Source organism: Furipterus horrens, unplaced genomic scaffold, assembly GCF_987537825.1.
Source record: "Furipterus horrens unplaced genomic scaffold, mFurHor1.1.pri manual_scaffold_8, whole genome shotgun sequence".
Classification (NCBI taxonomy): Eukaryota; Metazoa; Chordata; class Mammalia; order Chiroptera; family Furipteridae; genus Furipterus; species Furipterus horrens.
Window position 1 is genome coordinate 53,723,058 of NW_028327178.1, and position 21,970 is coordinate 53,745,027.

Here is a 21,970-nt window from a genome sequence, read left to right on the forward strand (position 1 = left end):
TCATCAACTGAATTTTAAAATTTTGGTTAAAATACATGTTTTTAGTTCTAATATTTTCATTTGGTTCTTCTTTATTTCATCTATTTCTCTGCTGAGACTTTTTAATTTTTTTCAAAAATGTTTATGATTGTTCACTAAAACCTTTTAATGATGGCTGTTCTAAAACCTTCTTCATATAACTCTAACATCTCTGTCATGTCAGTGTTATCATTTATTGATTTTCCTGGTTCTTGGTATGATGTATAATTTTGTTTTGATACTTAGATATTTGGGGTGTTATAAAATTCTGGAATTTATTTAAGCCTAGCTGGTTTCCTCTGACATCACTCCAACAGAGGAATAAATATGCTGCCTCATTATAACCAGATGAGGGTAGAAGTCCAAGTTTCCCACTCTGACTCTGTGGAAACCCATGGAAGAGGACACTCAATATTGTTGGGCAAAAGTAGGGAGTCTTAGCTTCCCTCTAGACTACTGTTACTACCCTAACTGGGAGTAACAGAAGTGCCTCATTATTGTTCTTCACATAGCCTCACTGACACCATGGGCCTTGTTACTCCTGAGCAGTGGCAACAGTCACAATCATCCACCAGGCCTCCTCTGACACCACCCTCATTTATTCCCCATATACAGGAAGCACAGCAGTACTGTAGCTGGATGGAACAGCCAGAAGTCCAATTTCTTCATTCCACCTCCTTTGATGCCCACCTTGTTAGGGGATTGAAACTCCTCACTATAGCCTGACAAGAGTGGAAGTCTGGGCACCCCATTCAACTTGGCTTGGTGGGGATAAAGCCTGTTTTCTCCTGTGGTATTTGACCACAGTACAACAGTTATTGTTTAAAAGGTTTGTGTCTTACTAGGCTACCCCTTGCCTAGCTTTGACTGGAGACAGAGGTTTTTGTCAGGTTTTTATTATCTGTACCCACTGGTGTTTCCACATTACTGACTTCTTCAGCTTCAGATCTGGAATATATGAGGCAAAAAGAAAACCCAAGCAATTCATCACTGTGCTATTTCATGAGTCTCCACATCACCAGCCAGTCTGCTTTCTTTTGAAAGGGGGAAAACTTTCAGAGCCTCCTTTTATTAGTTTTATATGTAATATCCAGGTATTTTAGTTGTACTTAATGGGAAGAGTAGGGAAAATTACATCTATTCCATCTTCTCAGAAGTCAAAATCCCAACAATTAACTATTTAGGAAATTTATCTGCCAGTTATTTTTCTGAAATATTTAAGAACCTTTAGATTTGCCAATTCCTCTAATTGAAGCAAATGTTTCAATGAGGCAATCAGTAAAGAAAATGAAGCATCCATCCAGTATCATCCCATTGGGAGAAAAGAATAAGACCCGAAGAAGGTAAACAATTTTAAAAATCTATGAAAAAAGTAAATCAAGATGGAGTTCATAGATAAGGGGAAATATATCTACTTTTATCATCAAAAAGTCAATCTAGATGAAAGTCTCGAAGGTAGATGATGGCTATAACAAACAAACTTCAGCAACATCAAGTAAACACAGAATGTTTCAGATATGAATGCAAATTGTTATTAAAATTAATATCTAGCGATTGTATTTGAGCAATTGTATATGGAAGCCATTAAACCTTAAATGGTTGTAAGGAGGTGAGGAAAGCTAGAAATAAGGGGAGAGAAGAAGGAATGTTTCCTTTCTGCCATCTGCATTACTGAACCTAATTATAGATAGGGTTGTTTCTTAATCAGTTAGAATACCAAATGCAATGTGCCAATGGATATGATAGTATTTTTGCCTCTGTTCTCCACTTTCCTATTGCTTAGGTCTTTAAATATGGCTATGTCCAGTATCCTTATTGCTCTGCTTCACTACTAACTGTAGGTAGTGCTTGGGTTCAACAATGAGGGATTTTTCTCCCCAAACTTGGGAAGTAGATAATCCCTGAAAGCTAAACTTAAAACAAACATTTAATGGATCACAAAAAGCGTTATGCCAATTCACTATCAAGAGGCAGAATGACTCTCAGGTAGACAATAACTGACTAGGACAAAAAAGACACTAGTCTATCTTTTTAAAAGAAACATTAATTAAAGAAGAAAGGAAATATTAGTAATGCAGTCAGAGAAAAAGACAGGTGAGGGGCAAATTCTGACACTGTTCCCTGCCTGTGAAACTGCAGGTAGCATGAAACTGTTCATGTAGCAGAATATCCCATAAATGAAGAAGAGTGCATGTGACTAATGCATGAGATACCTACTTTCACTAAGAGCTCATGCTCCACAGTATTCTCTAATTATCATTTGGTTCTCCTGTAGATTTGTCTACAAAGAGAAAATAAGCTGGGCAACAGATCTAGTATCACCTTTGCTTTGAGATTTGACTGTAAAGAAATAAATTGATATTTTGGTTTTTAATCATCAGATTTCTGGTGAATTTTATAGAATTCAATTCTCCGATTTAGTTACTTCTGAACACACTAACAATCACATTCTGAGCTCAGAATGCCAAGGACCAGGGGAGGTTAACCTGCCTTCATACTCCTGGGAGACCTGCCTGGAGGATAACCAGCCTTCCTAGGGAATTCCTCCTAATCTCGTTACTTGTTCCCTTCAAACTGCAACTTCAACCTTCCTTCAAGTCAGACCTCTGAATGCCTTATCCTTACCTTAGAGTAGACTCCTTGATGCACCATACCTTTAAGATACCATACCCTGATCACCAGACTAAACTTTTGATCAGTGTCTGAGGCTAGTTCTGAGTTCCAACCTGTCCTGTCCAAGTCAACAACTTCTTTTCCAGGTGCTAGCCCTGTTTTTTTCTCAACATACCATGGTTATCTGAATCATTACCATGATTACCTGGACCATGCATAACCATGTCTTAGAGACACACACAGCACTGACTGACCAGGAAGCAGCAAACATAGTTACAACAGTTTGAATACTTTTAACTAATTTTACAAGCTCTTCAAACATTACAAATCATTATTATTGTAGACTTTGGGTCTGAGGCCCATGAAAAAAGCTTAAAAGCATTCAATACTATCTCAATATATAAGTGCATAATGGAACTGTATATGCAAGGAATGTTTATTTTATCAATATAATTGCAAACATGCCCCATAAATCATGTGAAACAACTCATAAACCATAACATGACAGGAAGTCTTTAAAGGCATCAAAATATAACTCAAGATAAGAGGGTCTTTCTTCTAAACATAAATCAACTAATGCAGTTTCACCCATGAATTCAGCCTCCACACAGAGAACTGTTTGAGCTCCCAGAGACACAGGTGGCCTTGTTTAGTGAGTAGATAACCTTTTATATGCAGCAATGGAACCCCATCAAATAATGACTATATGTCTAAAAGGTGACCTGAGATAGGAGTACTACCTCCAAAGTTCATTACCCCACTTTCTTTGTCCCACTTGTAAGGGAAAGGCCATCCCCTCTGACAAGATGAAAATCAATCCAAATCTGGGCTCAAATACTCATCAGTGGCATAGGGTAAAGGAGCCTGAATTACCAAACTGCACAAGGCTGGATTCATTCATTCATCCATTGAAATCCTTCATCCTGACTGTTTTCAAATAGGTTCCAAGATTTCTTGTGACGATAATACATATACACAGATTATTAGACTAAGTGAAAAATATGTTCCAGCTCTAAAATGTTATTACTTTTTACACTCCCAGATATAGTAATATGCTAAACCTGAAATATATTTCCACTTTGATGGACAAAAACATTTTCCCAGTCTTTGGCCGGCCATAGTAGCATTTTCCAAACTGTATTTCAAAAACTATAAAGTGCTAGAAAAAGGGCCTCATTGTCCAAAAAGTTCAGAAATGCCACATTCAATGCCTGATATTTAGACTCACAAGAAATTTAGAGTCTTAAAGGTTCTGGGCAATTTTTCAATAAAATACCAAATGAATATTATTTAACCCAGATTGATTGAATGATTGATTGATGTGTGCATCCATATACATGTATATATGTGTGTATGTTATAAAGTATCTCTTTCCAAAAGCTTTATTGAGGTTCAGTCTGCATACAATATGTATTTATTTTTTGCCATAGTTTAATTAGTTTTGGGAAATGTATATACTCATGTAACAACAACCACAATAAAATATAGAGCATTTCTATTACTCTAAACATTTCCCTGATTATTCTTTCCATAAAACCATAACCAAAGTCTAATGGTGAGAAAAACATCACACAAACCCAAATTGAGATACTAGTCAATACTCTTAAGTCATGAAAAACAAGAAAAGAATGAGAAACTCCAAAATTGTAGGAGGGTAAAGAACCATTACAACTAAATGTATTTTCCTGGATCCTGTAGAAGTAAAGGGGCATTAATAGAAAAACTGTATAAAGACTGGAGTTACTTACTAATAGTATACTGATATTGACTCTCTAGTTGTTTTGATAAATGCAACACAGTAATGCAAAATGATAACATTGGGGGCAGGGAATGAAACTAGGTGAGGAGTGTACAGGGACATTCTCTATCCATTTGTTATCTCAGTTTCAGCAGGGACCCCAGCATGGTGTAGCTGGATCCTCTGCTCAGGGTCTCATTGGCTGTGTCAGTCAGGCTGCATTCCCTTCCAGAACATGGAGTCTTGTTTCATGTAAATGTTTGCAGAATTCAGTTCTCTGTAGTTGCAAGACTGAAGTTTTCTGCCGGCTGTCAGCTGGAGGCCACTCTCAGCTACCGGAGGCTGCCTGCAGCTCCTTGCCAGGTGGCCCTTGTTACATATGGCATCTCACTTATTCAAGGCCAACAGGAGAATCTTCCTTCTGTCTGCTAAAATGCAGTCTTCTATAGAGTAATATAATCATGGGAAGAAAATTCCATCACATTTTCATGTAATCTAACCTAATCAAGAGAGTAATATTCCACCAGTACATTTTATTTGTTAGAAGCAATATCTATTAGAAGTCTTACTCTTACTCCAAAAGAGGGGTTCACACAGGAGTTACACTAGAAGCTCTCTGAATTCTTTTTGTCTGTGGTTTATATGGATTCCACCATCTATTTTAAAATAGAATTTTAGAGACAACGAGACACAAAAATGAATCTAGTCCCAGCTCTTCGTTTTACAGTGGGGGAAACTGAAACCCAATGAGGTGAAGTGACCATTTCAGCTATGTAGATGATCAATGACAAAGCAAAGGCTAGAACCCCAAGTCTTGTAAAAGGAAAATGTTTCTGAAACTCGGTAAAGTTTCTTATATAGCTTTAAAAAGTTGTAGTCCGTTTAGAAAAAATGTGTGGCTTCCTTGATGCATATTTTTTCAGTTGGATGATATCAAATGTTCAATACTAAGCATTCCCTTATAGTGAGCAAAAATTAGGCAGTTTATTAAATGAGCATATTATTTGTGAATAAACACAATAAAACTAATTTTGGCAATGAAGCTCTAGCAAGATTTGGAAAGGTATAAAGGAAAAAATGTGTGGCTTCCTTGATGCATATTTTTTCAGTTGGATGATATCAAATGTTCAATACTAAGCATTCCCTTATAGTGAGCAAAAATTAGGCAGTTTATTAAATGAGCATATTATTTGTGAATAAACACAATAAAACTAATTTTGGCAATGAAGCTCTAGCAAGATTTGGAAAGGTATAAAGGAGCTTTACTGGGAATCACATAACATCTTGTAATAATTGTGTTCTTAAAACTTCTCACACAAATTCTGCACCTAAATATTTTTCCTTTTCTGTTTTCAATTACAATTTACATTCAATATTATTATGTATTAGTTTCAGATGTACAGCTTAGTGGTTAGACAATAATATACTTTACAAAGTGTTACCCTATTGTTTCAAGTACCCACCTGGCATCATACATAGTTATTACAATATCATTGACTATATTCCCTATGTTGAACTTCTCATTTTCAATTATGTTGCCCAGATTATTTTACAGAAAACAAAATATTTTTCAATTATAGGAGAAATATTTCATCTGGACAATTACAAGGGAGACTAGCTCACATCTGTGTCAATTAAGAGGTTTTGTTGCTTAGAGTATATATGTCAGAGGACAAAATCATAATTAATTGTGTTGTTCTCTAGGGTGTATCATGAAGAATAAAAAACTAGTTGTTTTGTTTCCTTTTATTTAATCAAAATGAATATCATAGGCTTTTGTTTTAGGTATCCCATTCTAAAATTTTTTTAAAACTCACTAAATTAATTCTAAGAACAGTAGTTTTGCAAACCCTACATACTATAGCATAGTATAAGAGGAGACCGTGTCTAAATGAAAATTTAAAAGACCCATTTATAAGAAAAATAACATTTTAGCTTCTCTTTGCTATTGGGCCCAAAATAATAATTACAGGAGAATTCTGAGAGTTAGCAAACTAGCAAACTGGATTTAGAAAGTATTCTTCTATTCTTTCCAGAAAATACAGAATTAAAAAACAAAACACATCATATGGGAAGAATTTTTCCATTATATTCATAAAGCAATAAATAGCAAGATTTGGGTAAACTCTGGTAATTGTTCCAATTAGCCCATTATTCATTAACTCAGCTGAATATAGGAAGCAGCTAAGTAGGTTCACTCCATCATTCCAGTCCTTTCCATCACTATAAATACCTTGTTGGCAACCGTGGTGTGACTGTTCACTGGACAGGAGCACTGAGAGAAGCCATAGAGAGGCCGCATTGACCATTCCTAGGAACTCTATGAGGATCGCAGACACCAAAGTTGATTCATTTTCAAAATCAGACAAACTCACAAACACAGAGAAGTACATAGAAAACAGATCATTGTCACTAAATCATCTATGAACTATGACTGAAACCAAAGAAGCCTTAGAATTTTTAACCTAAAAGGAATCTTAGTGATTATTAAATGAATGCATTTATATTTTGTAGGAAAACATTTAACCATACTTGAAAACAGCATATACATTATGAGGTACAATTTAAGTTGTACTTTTCATGCATATATGTGTTATTATTCTAAAATAATTTTTGTTAAACTATAGTCTAATTCCAATTTCATATCTTAAGACAGATTGTGTCAACAGTTTTAAGATTATGCAATATTTCAGCATTTTCCTGTACTTGTGATAGCCAAAGCCTTTACTTTAAGAGATGGTGTAATATTGCTTGCATATATGAAATCAGTTAGATGACTAGCAAGATAAAGAAATGCTACTTTAAAACCATAAATCTTTGTGTCAAGTTATTTGCAAGTGCTCCTTAGCTCCCTCAGGAAAGGAAATTGCTGACATCTTAGAGAAGAAACATTAGTGAGGATTCAGGCTGTACTGTATTCTTTCAACCAAACATAAGGTGAGTAGAACATAGTCAAATTTATTTAATCTCTTCCCAAAACTTACCAAAAGAAATAATAAAATTTCTAACAAACTACAATACAGGCACGTATAAGCACACACATAAACCCATGACTCATATAAGCTATCTAAATACAAATAAATCTTTAAAATAAGGCTCATTTTAAGAAGTTGCCATTCTGGACATAACAGTTCTCAACATAATTTACTCTCCTCTCAAATACATGTCAAAAAAAGCACACTTTCAGTGCCCTTAGTAGAAATGTGATCACTTGTGGTCTTCCTAGAAAGAAATTAATTACTACCCATCATGAAGTGAAGTTGGTTTTTAGTTTCAAATCAATTTGTAGAATATGTTTAGCTGGTATATCAAGTTCTGACTGCCCTTGGATGAGTGGGCAAGCCAATGGCCAGAGCCAGGACCAGTTAGCATTAAGAACTGTAAGACACTCTTTTTTTTTTTTAAGGACTGGCAAGAACGGGTTAACAGGTTTTAATGGTGATAATAAATACTAGGATACTACAATAAACTGGATACTTAAGACCCCAGCTCATCTAATGGATTATATCTTTTCTTTTCAATACTAATTCTTATTCTGTGTTCTCCCCAAGGAAATCTAAACTAACTTCCCAATCCCTTAGAGGGGATCTAGACACATCTATGAGCTTGAGGCATTTTTGGTGTAGCATAAGCATTAAGAAAGTTAGTAATAGTAATCTATTACTCCTTGCGTCCTTTATACACATTGTGCTACATTATTGTGTATATTAACTAATTCAACATTTTAAGTTAACCCTTAGAGAAGAGATTCTAAAAGTGTAGTCCGTGGATCCCTGGGGGGTTCCTCAAGGCATTTTTATTTTATTCTAATACTTTATAATACTTGTTACAATAATTTCTATTTTTAATAATACTACTTTTAATAATTGCCCTGGCTGGTTTAGCTCAGTGGATTGAGCGTCGGCCTGCGAGCTAAGTGTCGCTGGTTCGATCTTCCAGTCAGGGTACATCAGAGAAGGAAAACTCTGACTCCAAAAAACCTCTGCTGCCTTGCGGCATACCTCTTCAGGGGAAAGGCTAAGGGAGTAAACCCTGACAGAAAATCCGGAGCCGGAGTCCCTAAGGCGGTTTGACGTTGTAGTCAACACCGGCAACTCCTGCGGCATACCTGAAGCCAAGCTGTATTGACTCCGTCTTTCCCTTGGATCCTTCAGCTGCGAAGAGAGGGGGGGTCTGCTGCATGGGCAACAGCAGACCCTCCATATTACCCTGCCCAGGCTCTGTAGCTTCAGCGTCATCACAAGATGTCGATTCAACACGGGAGGAGACAGATACCATGTCACTCCCGAGTCGGACTGCACAGCCATTCTTGGCGGTGCAGATAGACTCTTGAGAAGCTACACCATCGTCTCTCGAGACGGACGGCTGCCGACGACGACGACTTTTAATAATTTTATGTTTATCATCTTATAGCAATTTTTATAACACTACTAAGACATTATTTTCTTTTTCACTATGTTGACATGCATACTAATGACATAAAAGCAATAAGTAGTGAAAATGTTGGCGCCCGAGCATAGATCAGTTCAGTGGCACCAAACTGTATGAGTAGTCATTGTGTACTTCACTAGCAAACACTTAAAGTTTTTAAAAGACCAGTTTTACTTTAAAATGTTTTTGACAGAGGAGTACACAGTTTTGATTTTATTAAGTCTTAATCCTTGAGAGACCAGCAGGATGTTCTCACAAAGCACTTCTGAAATATAGAGATGACAGTTGTCTTGAAGAAAAAAGCTTGTACAGTTGTCTGAGTCATGTACTAACCCAATTGCTGTGTTCTTGGAATGTCATTTTTATAGTATTTGAAAGAATGACTGACAAGTCAGCTATGATTATTCAAATGGCTACCTGGCAGATGATTTCTTTAAAATGAACAAAGTAAGCATGTAATTTCAAAGAAATCAACTGAGAGTGTTTGTTTCTAATGAAAAAATTAGAACTTTCAAGAAAATATTTAAAAATTGGAAAACTGCGTCTATTATGGTGAACTTGATTATCAACCAAATACTTAAAGACTTTTTAGATGAAGTCAATAATAAGATAACAAATGTGGGGTTTTGTGTTATCCTCTAATAAAACATGTCAACATTTCAAAGATCTATGTAGCTTAGTATGTATGATGTTCCAAAATTATTGAGTATAAAAGATCCACTTGAAGTGCAAGATAGACCAATGGATTTTATTTTCAGATTATACTTTGCATTTAGCCTTTAAGAATTTACCATTGTTGAGACTGAGTGTTGTACCAAAGAATATCCACAACTACCTGAAAAAATTACTAAAATACACATCTCTTTTCCATTTATGTATCTGCCAAACCAGATTTTCTTCATATACTTCAATCAAAACAGCATAGCATGAGATTAAACATAGAAGCAGATTTGAATCTGGCTGTATTCTGTTATTAAGTACAGTAAAAATATTTTTAAAAGCAAAACAATGCTATTCTCACTATTTAGTTTGTATTGAAAGATAGTTATTTTCACTTAAAAGCATGTTATTTATATTACTTAAATAAATTTATATGGATATATTTTTAGAGTTTCTTTTTTTAAACTTCACATATGGACTTTTGGGGATCCTCAATAATTTTTATACGTGTAAACAAGTTCTGAGAACAAAAATATTGAAAATTGTTCCAATAGTATTGCATGAAATCCCTCCTGTCTCTTAAAATCAAGGCTGATATTAAAACTGTGGCATGAAAACCTAGGGATTATAAAAACATGATATACTCATACTCAACATTTTTCTTTAAATAAAATATGTAAATATACATTTCTAAAATTCTTTGGACCTAAGGTAATACATTTTCTTTGTCTATGAGTCTGCATTTGGGGGCTTTGCAGTATTTTTCTTGCATAAACCACCTATAAAGCACCATCTAAGATATTTTTTAGTGGAGAAAGATACAATATTAAAAACACTCTGGGAGAAACAAGATGGCGGAGGAGTAAGTGGAAGTTACACTAACCTCCTCCCAGGACCAGTCTGGATTTACAACTTAATTTTGGAGAAATCATCTGGAATAACCAACCGAACACTAGCTGGAGAGAAGTCTTATAACCACGGAGAGACAGGAAAGGCCGCTACATCACAATGTGACCGGTAGGGAGTGTGGAGACGCAGAAGGGCTGCCTGGGATCACACAAGTGGCAGCCGAAGGGACTGAGAAACAGCTCAGCAGCTGGGGATTCCCCCTGAGAAGGGCAGGGTCTAAACCCCCAGCTGAGCTTCCCAGCCTACAGCAACAGAGTGGAAAGTAAAATAGTATCCAGCTGAGAAAAGTGAAAAGCCACAGGGTTTCTTGCTAGCTGGAGAGAAACAGCTGGAGAAAAAGAGTTCTTAAGCGGAACACATATGAAAATATTTTGGCCCCCACTTACCCTGGGCTTGAGCAGAGAGAAGGCAGAGAGGATTGAAGACGCTTGGGGAGAGCTTGGTGTGGTGGATTTGAGGGAAGAACTAGGGGAGCAGCTGACTGGGTCCCAGTGCTGACTCATCCTCACACTGCAGGCAGACCATTTCCCCCCCTCCAAGTGGCGTCAGCCTGACGGGAAGCAAAAGCCCTGCCTACAGGAATTAAGCTGCCACACCCATGGTCCTTAAGCCTGACGGCTAATCACAGATTGAATAGATTAACAACTAAAAAAAAAACAGACAAAGGCAGTAGATCCCTGGAAGTCTGCAACAGGCTGCCTAGGACCAGATTGGTACAGGATCTGACGCCACCAGGGGCAGACCCAGGAAGTGCAGATCATTGTAAGAAGCACCAACAAACAATAGGAGTCACAAAAATGGGGAGACAGAGAAACAACCCCCCATCAAAAGGAAAGGTAGAATCCCCAGAAAGAGTGCTAAATGAAATAGAGGGGAACAAACTATCAGATACGGAATTCAAAATATGAATTATGGAGAAGCTCAATGAGCTCAGCGGAAAATACAAAGAACTCCAGGAAAACTACAAGGGACTTACTGAGAATTACACCAGCATGAAAAAAGACATGGAAGCTATCAATAAGAGCCAGGAGGAAATAAAGAATACAATCTCTGAATTGAAGAACACAGTAGAAGAAATTAAAAACAGGCTAGAGGAAGCAGAAGATCGCATTAGCGAGCTGGAGGACAACTGAGGCAAAAACTCCCAGACAGAGCAACAAAATGAAAAAAGACTGAACAAGACTGAAGAGGCTCTAAGACAGCTGCAGGATAACATGAAATGTAATAATATCCATATCATAGGAATTCCAGAAGGAGAAGAAGAAGAGCAAGGGATAGAAAACCTCTTTGAAAAACTAATGACAGAAAACTTCCCTAACATGAGGAGAGAAAGAGTCACGCAAGTTCAGGAAGCACAGAGGGTCCCAATGAAGATGAACCCCAACAGGCCCACTTCAAGACACATCATAATTAAAATGGCAACATTCAAAGACAAAGAGAGAATCCTAAAAGCAGCAAGAGAGAAACAACTAATAACATACAAGGGAGCTCCAATAAGGCTATCATCAGATTTCTCAGCAGAAACACTACAAGCCAGAAGGGAATGGCAAAAAATATTCCAAGCAATGAAAAACAAAGGCCTACAACCAAGAATACTCTACCCAGCAAGGCTCTCATTCAAAATAGAAGGTGAAATAAGGAGTTTCCAAGACAACAGAAGGCTAAAAGAATACATCTCCGCCAAACCAGCATTGCAAGAGATGTTAAAGGGTGTGCTTTAAGAAGATGAAGAAACAGAGAGGAACACAAGTACAGAGGGGGAAAATGACAATGAATAACTACTGAAAGAAAGAAGGAACTTCTACCATTTGCAACAACATGGATGGAACTAGAGAGAATTATGCTTAGCGAAATAAGCCAGGCAATGAAAGAAAAATACCTTATGCTATCACCTATTATGGGAAACTAATGAACAACACAAACAACTGAGCAAAATTGAACCAGAGATATGTGAACAAGGAATAAACTAACAGTAACAAAGGGGGAGATGGGAGGGAGAGAAGGGGGTAAGAAGGGGAAGGGTCTAGTCAAAGAACATGTATAAATGACCTATGGACATAGACAACTGGGTGGGGACTGAATGTGGGAGAAGGGGGGGCAGGGTGCAGAGAAGCAAGAGGGGGAAAAAAGTGGGACAACTGTAATGGAAAAACAAACAAAAATATTTTTAGTGGGGGAAAAATGAAAATATAAAGAATGGAAATGCAAGTTCAGTGAATATTAGAAGGACAAGGGTTTTCCCTCACACTGTATATTTTTCACCCTATCAGATCCCTCCAGAGTTTGTCATTCTAGAGAAGTAAGTAATGACCTAACTTTCTTTGCATAAAACTAATAAGACCAGTTGTTAATAGAGGTTTTTTGTTGTTTTTTTTTTTTAACTAAGACTTTGACTGGAATGTCATTCCTGAAGGAGACATGCTTGGGCTTTGGTTGTTACCAAAAAGCCCTGAGGAACTGGGAATGACTTTCAAAGGTAATAAAAGTCCATGAGAATAAAGGCCTGGTACCTTGGATGGATGCACGATCCATGGCAGTCTTTCCAGGGAAGGAATGAAGGTTGTTTTCCTGAAAGATGGCTAGATGGGACCTTACGGCACAATGGAAAACCAGAACGACTTGGAAAAGACAGGTGTGTACAGGCAAGGATGAATGCCAGATATGTGGTTCTGCTTCTGGGCATTGAAGGGCAGACTAAGGTCACCCTAAGTGCTCCTTGCATAAGTTCCAGCAAAGCAGAACTAAAGATCATAAGTGATCATTTTATGCTCTTGTTGTGTTTATGCAAATGAACAGGATAAATTAAAAATGAACTTAATGCAGTCCCTTTAATGACAAGGAAGGTAATCCTAGGGAGAAAAATTGCAATTCAAGGAAAATCACAATGCTCAGTGGTGGAATGTAAAGTAGTGCAGCTAACCATCTTTAAGGTTTCTTTTCATTTAAAATTTGTTTTCATTTGAAAGTTAAACTATGTCTGTGGCATTATCAAGGATGTTTAATTTACAGGCAAGAAGAATGTCAAGCAACTGAATGTCTTTCCGATAAGACAGTCCTACTGATTTAGAGACTTGTATGTGGGTTATGTTGCATAAATTAACATGTGTTTTCTGTTTTCAAAGGGCATAAGCCTATGATCTCATTGCCTGAGTGATTGTCTGTATGTATAGGCCTCACTTAATCCTGTCTGCATCGCTGCCTCCTGAGACTCAGTGGTTTGACTGAACTAAGTGGCTGGGTTGGTGAAGAATGGGGTGGTCTGTGGGCTTCACTTTAAAACTGGTTTCTCTTTTCTGTCCTAATGGCTTGGACAGAAAGAGCCCAGAGGCCCGAGAGGGAGGAAACCTAAAATATTTCCCTCAGTCAAAACTAAGTATAATGGGCAAAAGGGTTTTGGACAGGTGAGATGTACCTGGCACACCTTCCTCCAAAGAAGCCCTTCTTTTCCCTAATGTGGGACATTGAAAAATTAATACCTGTCTTTTGTCATCTAGTGGTTATGGATTGAATGATGTCCTTTAACCCTGTTGCCAGATCTGTTGCCTCCAGAATACAACAAGGATGCCAGCCTGGTAAATGAAGCATGCCATTGTCCAGGAACAGCCAGCTGACCTAGAGTCTGCAAGATCCTTCCCCATGTGGGAAGACCACCCTCCCCTCCACACCCCCACTCTTATTAGGGATTTCTGGACCCAAGGGTATGTAGGACGACGACCATGTCCAGCTTGAAGCAGCTAGAGGAGCTTGAGACCTTCGCCCATTGTCCTTTATAAGATTATAAAGGGTCTTAAGTCTGAGAGGGAGGGATTGTTATTTTTTATTGTTAAAATAATTATTTATTTATTTATTTATTTATTTATTTATTTATTAAAAAAGAAGAAGAATATATGAAAGGGTGAAGCAGGTGAGCTTGTATGTATGACCCATGGGCATAGACTGGGAGGGGGTGGTGCTGGGCGGAGGGGAGCAAAGGGGAAAAAATTGGAACTATTTTAACAATATAATCAATAAAATATACTTTAAAAAAAACCACTCTGGAAATAAATCCAAGTAAAGACTCTTCCTAGATTTTAAAGTTATTCTAAATTATTTGTTCCCATTTTTTAAGTTTAACAAACTATAGAAATGATCCCTAAAAGTACAGTCTTAATCTCACTCATTGCTAATTAAATTTAAGAATTTTAGCCCATCACTTTTATACTGTCTTTCTAAAACATCTAACTTAAGTTTTATAAAAGTAGCAACTCTCTACACACAGACATTTCATTTTGTTACGTAATATGTAAATATTTTATGTACAATAATAATTCCAATGGCCAGAATAGATTTTGGAACAAATGCAATGATATTAGTAAGCACGCATTCTTTGGGAGAATACTGTGCTTGACTTATGAAGGATATTGGAGCTATAGGTAAATTCCTAATTTATTCCTTGGTTGTATATATATCTCTAAAAGCATTTGGCAATATATTTGATCTCAGTAGAGTTTATAAATATATCCAATAATAAGCCATTGCAGGAAAATGCACACTTGTAAAGCATAAGAATTTTAAGAATTTTAAAAATGAGCCATTTTTATGGGGAACTTGACCATACTTATAGATTGAGCAACTTGCAAATATATTTGTTCTAAAATTATATATAATCTCTTTCACGCATGCATTTTATTTTTTCACTTGAATTTGACTACCCCAGGACCATTCCAGAATTCAGTGGAAAATGCTGATATAGCACTGGTTATTAGCTAACTTGGAAAATATTTACTTAGCTTCTCAAGAGGCAACCAGTCTACAAACACAGAGACTGATTAGCCACATAAGTCTAGTTACTTGGAAAATATAAAATTTCTATGTGTTTCCATTCCTTCAAAGTAGGAAGCAAACATCCTTTCCAGCTTAAGATGATTACCTATTATATGCCTCCTCTTGTTGTTAACCAAATGCCTAAAAGATTTATATAGATTTTTAGTTTAGGGGTAGAAAAATATAAAGTACTTCAGTAAATTTTCTGGTATGTTTTTTAAAAATTTTCTAGTTGGGTGACTCAAATGAATTTACACATTTAATTCTACTCACATCATGAGATGGAATTACTTCAAGGCCCAAAATCACTTAACATCCCTACTTACTAAAATGGCAAGACTGTACCAGAAAAAGTAGAGGGAGAAGGCCTAAGTTCTCTAGGAAAACAACATGGCTGGCTGATTTGTGGTTAGCCATGGCCTCCAGAAGATTCTCACCTTCTAAGAAAAACTAGCTGAACTAAATGGAGAAGTTCCCATTGTCCACACCACTTTTCAACACTTATAGGAAACCATACACCCCTGTTAGACAATTTATGTTTCTAAAATAGACCTTATGAGAAGACAGTAATATGAGGACTTCAGGGAAGAGGTTCAGAAGTTAATCAAAATAAAAGAGAGGCTCATAGATTTACTGGCTTTCTTTCCTATTATTTAAGTTGATAATTGCCTTAGACACCTGGAAGTCTCTTATAAATGCAGTGCTTTACCTCTTCATTTGCTGCTCTATATAAGATTAAAATTAGTAATATTCTCAAATCAGGAATTAAGCAATAACTAAACAAATTTGTCTTAAAATTAAAATGTATTTTAAGGTGATTTTTAGTTTAGTTCTGATCTCTCTGTTATGTGTTCTGATTAAAGTTGACTCTGTAAAACATCTGAGCAATTAGAGTATTATTTGGCATTTTGTAACTTCATAAACACTAGAGATAGCACTTTAAATTTCTCTAATGATGCATTTTAAATACATTTGGGGGAGTATTCTTTAACCTAAGAATTTTTATTGTTGACTAATTGTGGTGACATTACTTAAAGGTGACTATGAAGAGCACATTTTTTGTGTACATTCTATAAATTGACCAATTGGATATCACATGCTCTTTGAGCTTTACCGACAGAGCTATATAATAATTACAATTGCAACTCATAGTACTATGTTAAGAAAAGAAGCAAGTCTCAATACACGCATGAGTATCTCTTACCAGTCATAAACTATCACAAAAATCATAGAATCATTAGACTGTTACTCAATAAAAGAGGCTAAACATCATCCAGCTGAGCCCCCAAATAAATCAGAGCCCAATTTTCTTCAGATAAGAAGAAAATTGACCGCATTCTATACAATTATTCTAAAAATACTGTAATAATTTTCTTCCTAAAACATAGAAAAATAGTTTTAAATCAATAGATAGAGTGTTTGACACAGGTCTGTGAAATATAATTTCTTAAACTGGATTTTCCAATATGCTGGCACCTAGGAAACTGATATTTGGTCACTAATAGGCTCCAACAGTCTAACCTTGAACTATAGCGCAGCATTAAAAGAAGTAGTCTTCCCAAAGCCAACAACAGGGACTATCAGAATGACTTTCAGATGCCATTTGATGGTTGGAAAGGCAGGTTTGGGGTTAGGGTGGGGAGAGATGGAAAGAAAACAGTCAAGAGATCTAAGGAGGCAATTTTGTGAGATTTGCTGCTTGGCAAGTTCACAAGAAAAAGCACTTGTTAGTTCCTCTCCTTTCCTGATCTAACATATCTACTTTTCTAGTGCTACATCAGCAACTGAATACATAACCTTTTAGTGTCCTGTCTGTAATCCATTATTTAAGGAGCCTATGCATAATCCATCAAAGTAGGTACCTTCTTGCTCACATTACTACTGCACATGCAAGCAGTACCAAACAGGAAATTACATTAAAGGACAAGGAGAAGAAAAAGTTATTCATCTTAAACATGGAAAATAAACTTTGTGCATTGTAATGGTTGAATGTTTAAGGGTGACCCTAGGTTGCAAAAATAATAGCATCATTTGAAAGGCATAGTCAAATTATGCATAAAAAAAACAGGCTTGGGTTCACTTAAGACTTTGGGAAAACTATTTAACCCCCATGGACCTCAGTTTTCTCATTGGTAAAATAGATATCTCATACTCTCTTGGTTAGGATATTGTAAAGATTTGATAGAATATATGGAAAGGTCTGACCCAGCACCTGACGCACAGTAGGCACTCAATAAATGAACAACAGCAGCAATGAACATAGAAAGAGCAACACATTCTAGGCAGTCTTCTACCCACAAAAGTAGAGGTCCTGAAGAACTGCTTACTTCTTAGGACAGGGTTTTCCCCAAAGTTCCCCCAGATATTTAAAAGTTTCTTGTGAAAGAAGAATAATGTGGTTGGGCAGTTCATCTGATCATATAAATCTAGATATTGTAGATTAACAAAAAATATTTTCTTACTAAAGTTTTTTTGTGATTCAATATGCTAATATACATTGATTCTCTCCAAGAAAGTAACATAGTACAAAGCACACCCCAAAAATATATTCAGTGACAAAATTATTTTGAGGAAGCATCATATAAGACTAATGATTTATGGAAAAATTAGAAATTGCTGCTCTAAAGACACAGGTAATACAAGAACCTGAAGATACAAAAAATTTGACCATGTAAATGGAAAATAATACAATAAATGTTAACGTGAAGCACAATAGAATTCTTCTTTTGTGGTTTTATTAATAACATCAGCAACTCTGCAAATCTCTTTCTGATTTTATTTGTATAATCTAAGTATGTACCAAAAAATTTAGACATCCATGGTCCTGAGGGAGCCAGCAGTCAGGCCAGTTCTTGTCTCAGAAACCATGGCTAGCACAGCTCTGGAGCTTGGTTATGTCATCAGTTCAGCACTTCAAAAATCCAGCCATAAAAGGAGGGTTCATACTTCTGGAAGAGTCCACTGGGGGAGGCCAGAGCAGTGTTGGGTCTGGATGGAAATGAACAAATTCTCCCCAGTTCTGTACAGAATTATGTCACTTAAAATCCAAACCAACATTATAAAAATCTAATGAAAGCATATCTTTCACTTTCTGTTTCTTTCTTCATGGGGTGGAAAAAGTCAAAGTGGCAAAATGGGGAATGAATGCTAGGTTACCATTGATCACAGAAACTATCTCATCTCATAGTTCTAACAAAGCCCTAGAAAATTGATTCATGCAAGATAAGTACCCAGGAGAATCACCCATGTCTAAAAATTGCACGAACTGCCAAACTTTGAATCCCACTTCCTCTTGCCAAATTTGAGCAGATAGTATTTAGGAATATGAACAGGAGGAAATGGGCTTGGTGTGTGCAAAGGCAGAAAATAAGGGGTGAAAATGGGTCCCTGTTATTTAAGAGATACTGAGGGGGACATTGATCTGTAATATCTTAAAGTTTATAATCAGCAACATACTTCAGCATTTTTTTAAGTTTCTAAGTTCTGAACACAAAAAATGTCAATATTCCTTGAAGGTTTAATACATTAAACTACCTACACATCCCAATTTGAGCAAATATTCATGGATTGTCCACTATAGTGTTAGGCACTAAATAAACCAAACAGAAATCCCTGCCCCAGGTAGCTTGTATTCTATTGTGATTATGAACAACTACAAAGCCTCTAATGTTAGATTGACATTACAGTCCACTTAGAACTGGGTTGGACTAGAATTTGAATGCATCCAGAAGATGATGAATATTGCCCAGGTAGAGTAGGCCAAGACAGAGTCTTATGACTATCAGGAAAGCATGAAGCCTGACATTCCTGGGCACTGAACCCATGATGTATGTGTGTGTATGTTATGAGGCAGGGAATGTCTGTGAGCATACCCATATGCATACATCATGTTTGGAATGGATATTGAAAACATTCATGCAAAGAAAACTGAGGCAATTTTGCCAACCTCACGATTCATCTTAGGCCTTGCTGAAATAAAAATACTCTGAGAAATGAAAATAAATTGATGCCCACAAAATATTTTACTAAGACAACATTGCTATCTCTGTAGTAAGCCTGATGAGTTTCATTAACTATTTACATAGGCTTTGCTAATTGCAAAGGGCACTTGGGGAATTCTACAAAGGTTCATACTTTTAATGGGTGAATAAAAATTCTTAGCCTGACAACGCAATTTTTTTAAAAATTAAGGAAGGTAAAACAATGTAGGAAATACAGAAGGTCCTTTCAGAATGTCTGCTTAGTTTAAACAACAGCCCCTGAGCTCATGTTCTGGTCCATGTCCCTGGTCCCAGCCACAGACAACTGAATCAAGGAAGACACCAGATCCAAGTTTAGAAAGTCAGATTATCCTTTTTGGTAATCTTTAACTAGACCTATACAACTCTAAATTAGTTTGTGCTGGCCCCTCAAAAAATTATTAGGGATTATTCTTCCCATCTTAGTGACATGAAATTAAATACTAAGGAATAACATTTTTTGCCCCATTCCACATGTAGAGTGAAAAGCAGAGTCAAAATGTAAAACAAGAGGAGAATGAAATAGATGTAAAGAAAAAAAGCTGTTTGGGCGCCTGACAATTTTGCAAGTACTAATTTTAGAACCATTGAGAGGCTGCAGATTGTATTTCCAAAAATGACCAAAATGGTGCCTTCCATTGCATGTGATCTTCTGAAACTTTATTATTCACTTCACCCTCAAGATGTGGAGTTCAATTCATCACTCTTTCTTGAGTCCGGGGGGCTATGATGCTCTTGTAACCAATAGAAGCCAGCAGAATTAGCGCTATGTGCCTTCTGAAGGCAGGTTACAAAAGGCAGTACAGCTTCTGCCTGCCAAGCGTGGACTTTCTCCTTTGAAGTCCTGAGCCACTATATAAGAGTCTGATTACCCTGGGCTCAGTGGATTGAGCGTCGGCCTGCGAGCTAAGTGTCGCTGGTTCGATCTTCCAGTCAGGGCACATCAGAGAAGAAAAACTCTGATTCCAAAAAACCTCCGCTGCCTTGCAGCATACCTCTTCAGGGGAAAGGCTAAGGGAGTAAACCCCGACAGAAAATCCGGAGCCGGAGTCCCTAAGGCGGTTTGACGTTGTAGTCAACACCGGCAACTCCTGCGGCGCACCTGAAGCCAAGCTGTATTGACTCCATCTTTCCCTTGGATCCTTCAGCTGCGAAGAGAGGGGGGGTCTGCTGCATGGGCAACAGCAGACCCTCCATATCACCCTGCCCAGGCTCTGTAGCTTCAGCTTCACTGGAGAGGACACTCCAGCGTCATCGCAAGATGTCGATTCAACACGGGAGGAGACAGATACCGTGTCACTCCCAAGTCGGACTGCACAGCCATTCTCGGCGGTGCAGATAGACTCTTAAGAAGCTACACCATCGTCTCTCAAGGCTCTGTAGCTTCAGTTTCACTGGAGAGGACACTCCAGCGTCATCGCAAGATGACGATTCAACACGGGAGGAGACAGATACCGTGTCACTCCCGAGTCGGACTGCACAACCATTCTCGGTGGTGCAGATAGACTCTTAAGAAGCTACACCATCGTCTCTCGAGACGGACGGCTGCCGCCGCCAACGATGACCCTGGGACAACAGACTTGTGAGGAAGCTCAAGCCACATGGAGAGGCCACCTACATGTGCCAGATACTGTCCTGAAAAGGGCTCGGCTGGCAGCAGCCTCAACCATGTAAACACACAATAGGAACTACTCCAGGACTACAGGCCCAAGATACTAATCATCCCCAGCTGAATCTGAATCTTCCAGCTGCAGCCTTGGGCATCATGGAGCAAAAATGAGCTATTCTTGCCATGTCCTGTCTGGACTCCTCACCTACAGAATCAAATCCATGAACATATTCATGTTTTACTACTCTGTCTTTTGGGAGATCCAAGATGGTGGCAGAGTAGGTAGAAGCTACACTAACCTCTTCCCAGGAACAAAATGGAATTATACCTCAATTATAGAAAATAATTCTGAGTAACCAACTGAACACTAGCTAGAGAGAAGCCTTATAACCAAGGACTTACAGGAGAAACCACACCACCACATCAAGACTGATAGGAAATACAGAGGTGTGAGATGGCTGCTTGGGCTCCCATCGGTGGCAGCTGAAGTTCCAGAGGCATGTTTCAGTGGTCAGGGGTATTCTACCTGACAAGTGTGGGGTGTAAACCCCAAGCTGGGCTCCCCAGCCTAGAGCACCAGAACCAGAAAGGAAACCCACATAACATCTAGCTGTGAAAATCAGCAGGCTTTCTGTCAACTAGGTAGAGAATTCTAGAGGTGCAGACACCTGCTTAAAGGGCCAATGCACATATTTCATTTACACCCACTTACCCTGGGCTCTGACAGAGGGAGGGCAAAGTCGACTAGGGCTGCATGAGTCAAGTGAGTAACAAAGGCGTGGGGTAGGGTAAAAGGGGAAGGAAAAAGAGGAAGGGTCTAGTCGAGGAAATAGTATGAATGACCCATGGACATGAACAACAGAATGGAGATTGAATTGTAAAGGGGTGCAATGTGGGGGAAAATGGGACAACTGTAATAGAAAAACAACTTAAAAATTAAATAGGAAGTCACTCCCCCCCCAAAAAACAAGAAAAAGCTCAAATAATCTAACTTTTACACCTAAAAGAACTAGAAAAAGAAGAACATACAAAGCCCAAAGTGAGAAGAAAGGAAATAATAAAGGTCAAAGGAGAAATTTTTAAAAAATCATCTTAAAAAATACAGAAGATCAATGAATCCAAAAGCTGGTTCTTTGGAAAGATAAACAAGATTGAGAAATCTTTAGCCAG

The 21,970-nt window shown here is 37.6% G+C and overlaps 1 pseudogene; it reads right to left on the bottom strand.

Annotated features, from left to right (window-relative positions):
- Positions 1-14,411: 14,411 nt before the first annotated feature.
- On the bottom strand, positions 14,412-14,517 carry LOC150002916 (small nucleolar RNA U3; annotated as a pseudogene).
- Positions 14,518-21,970: the final 7,453 nt, after the last annotated feature.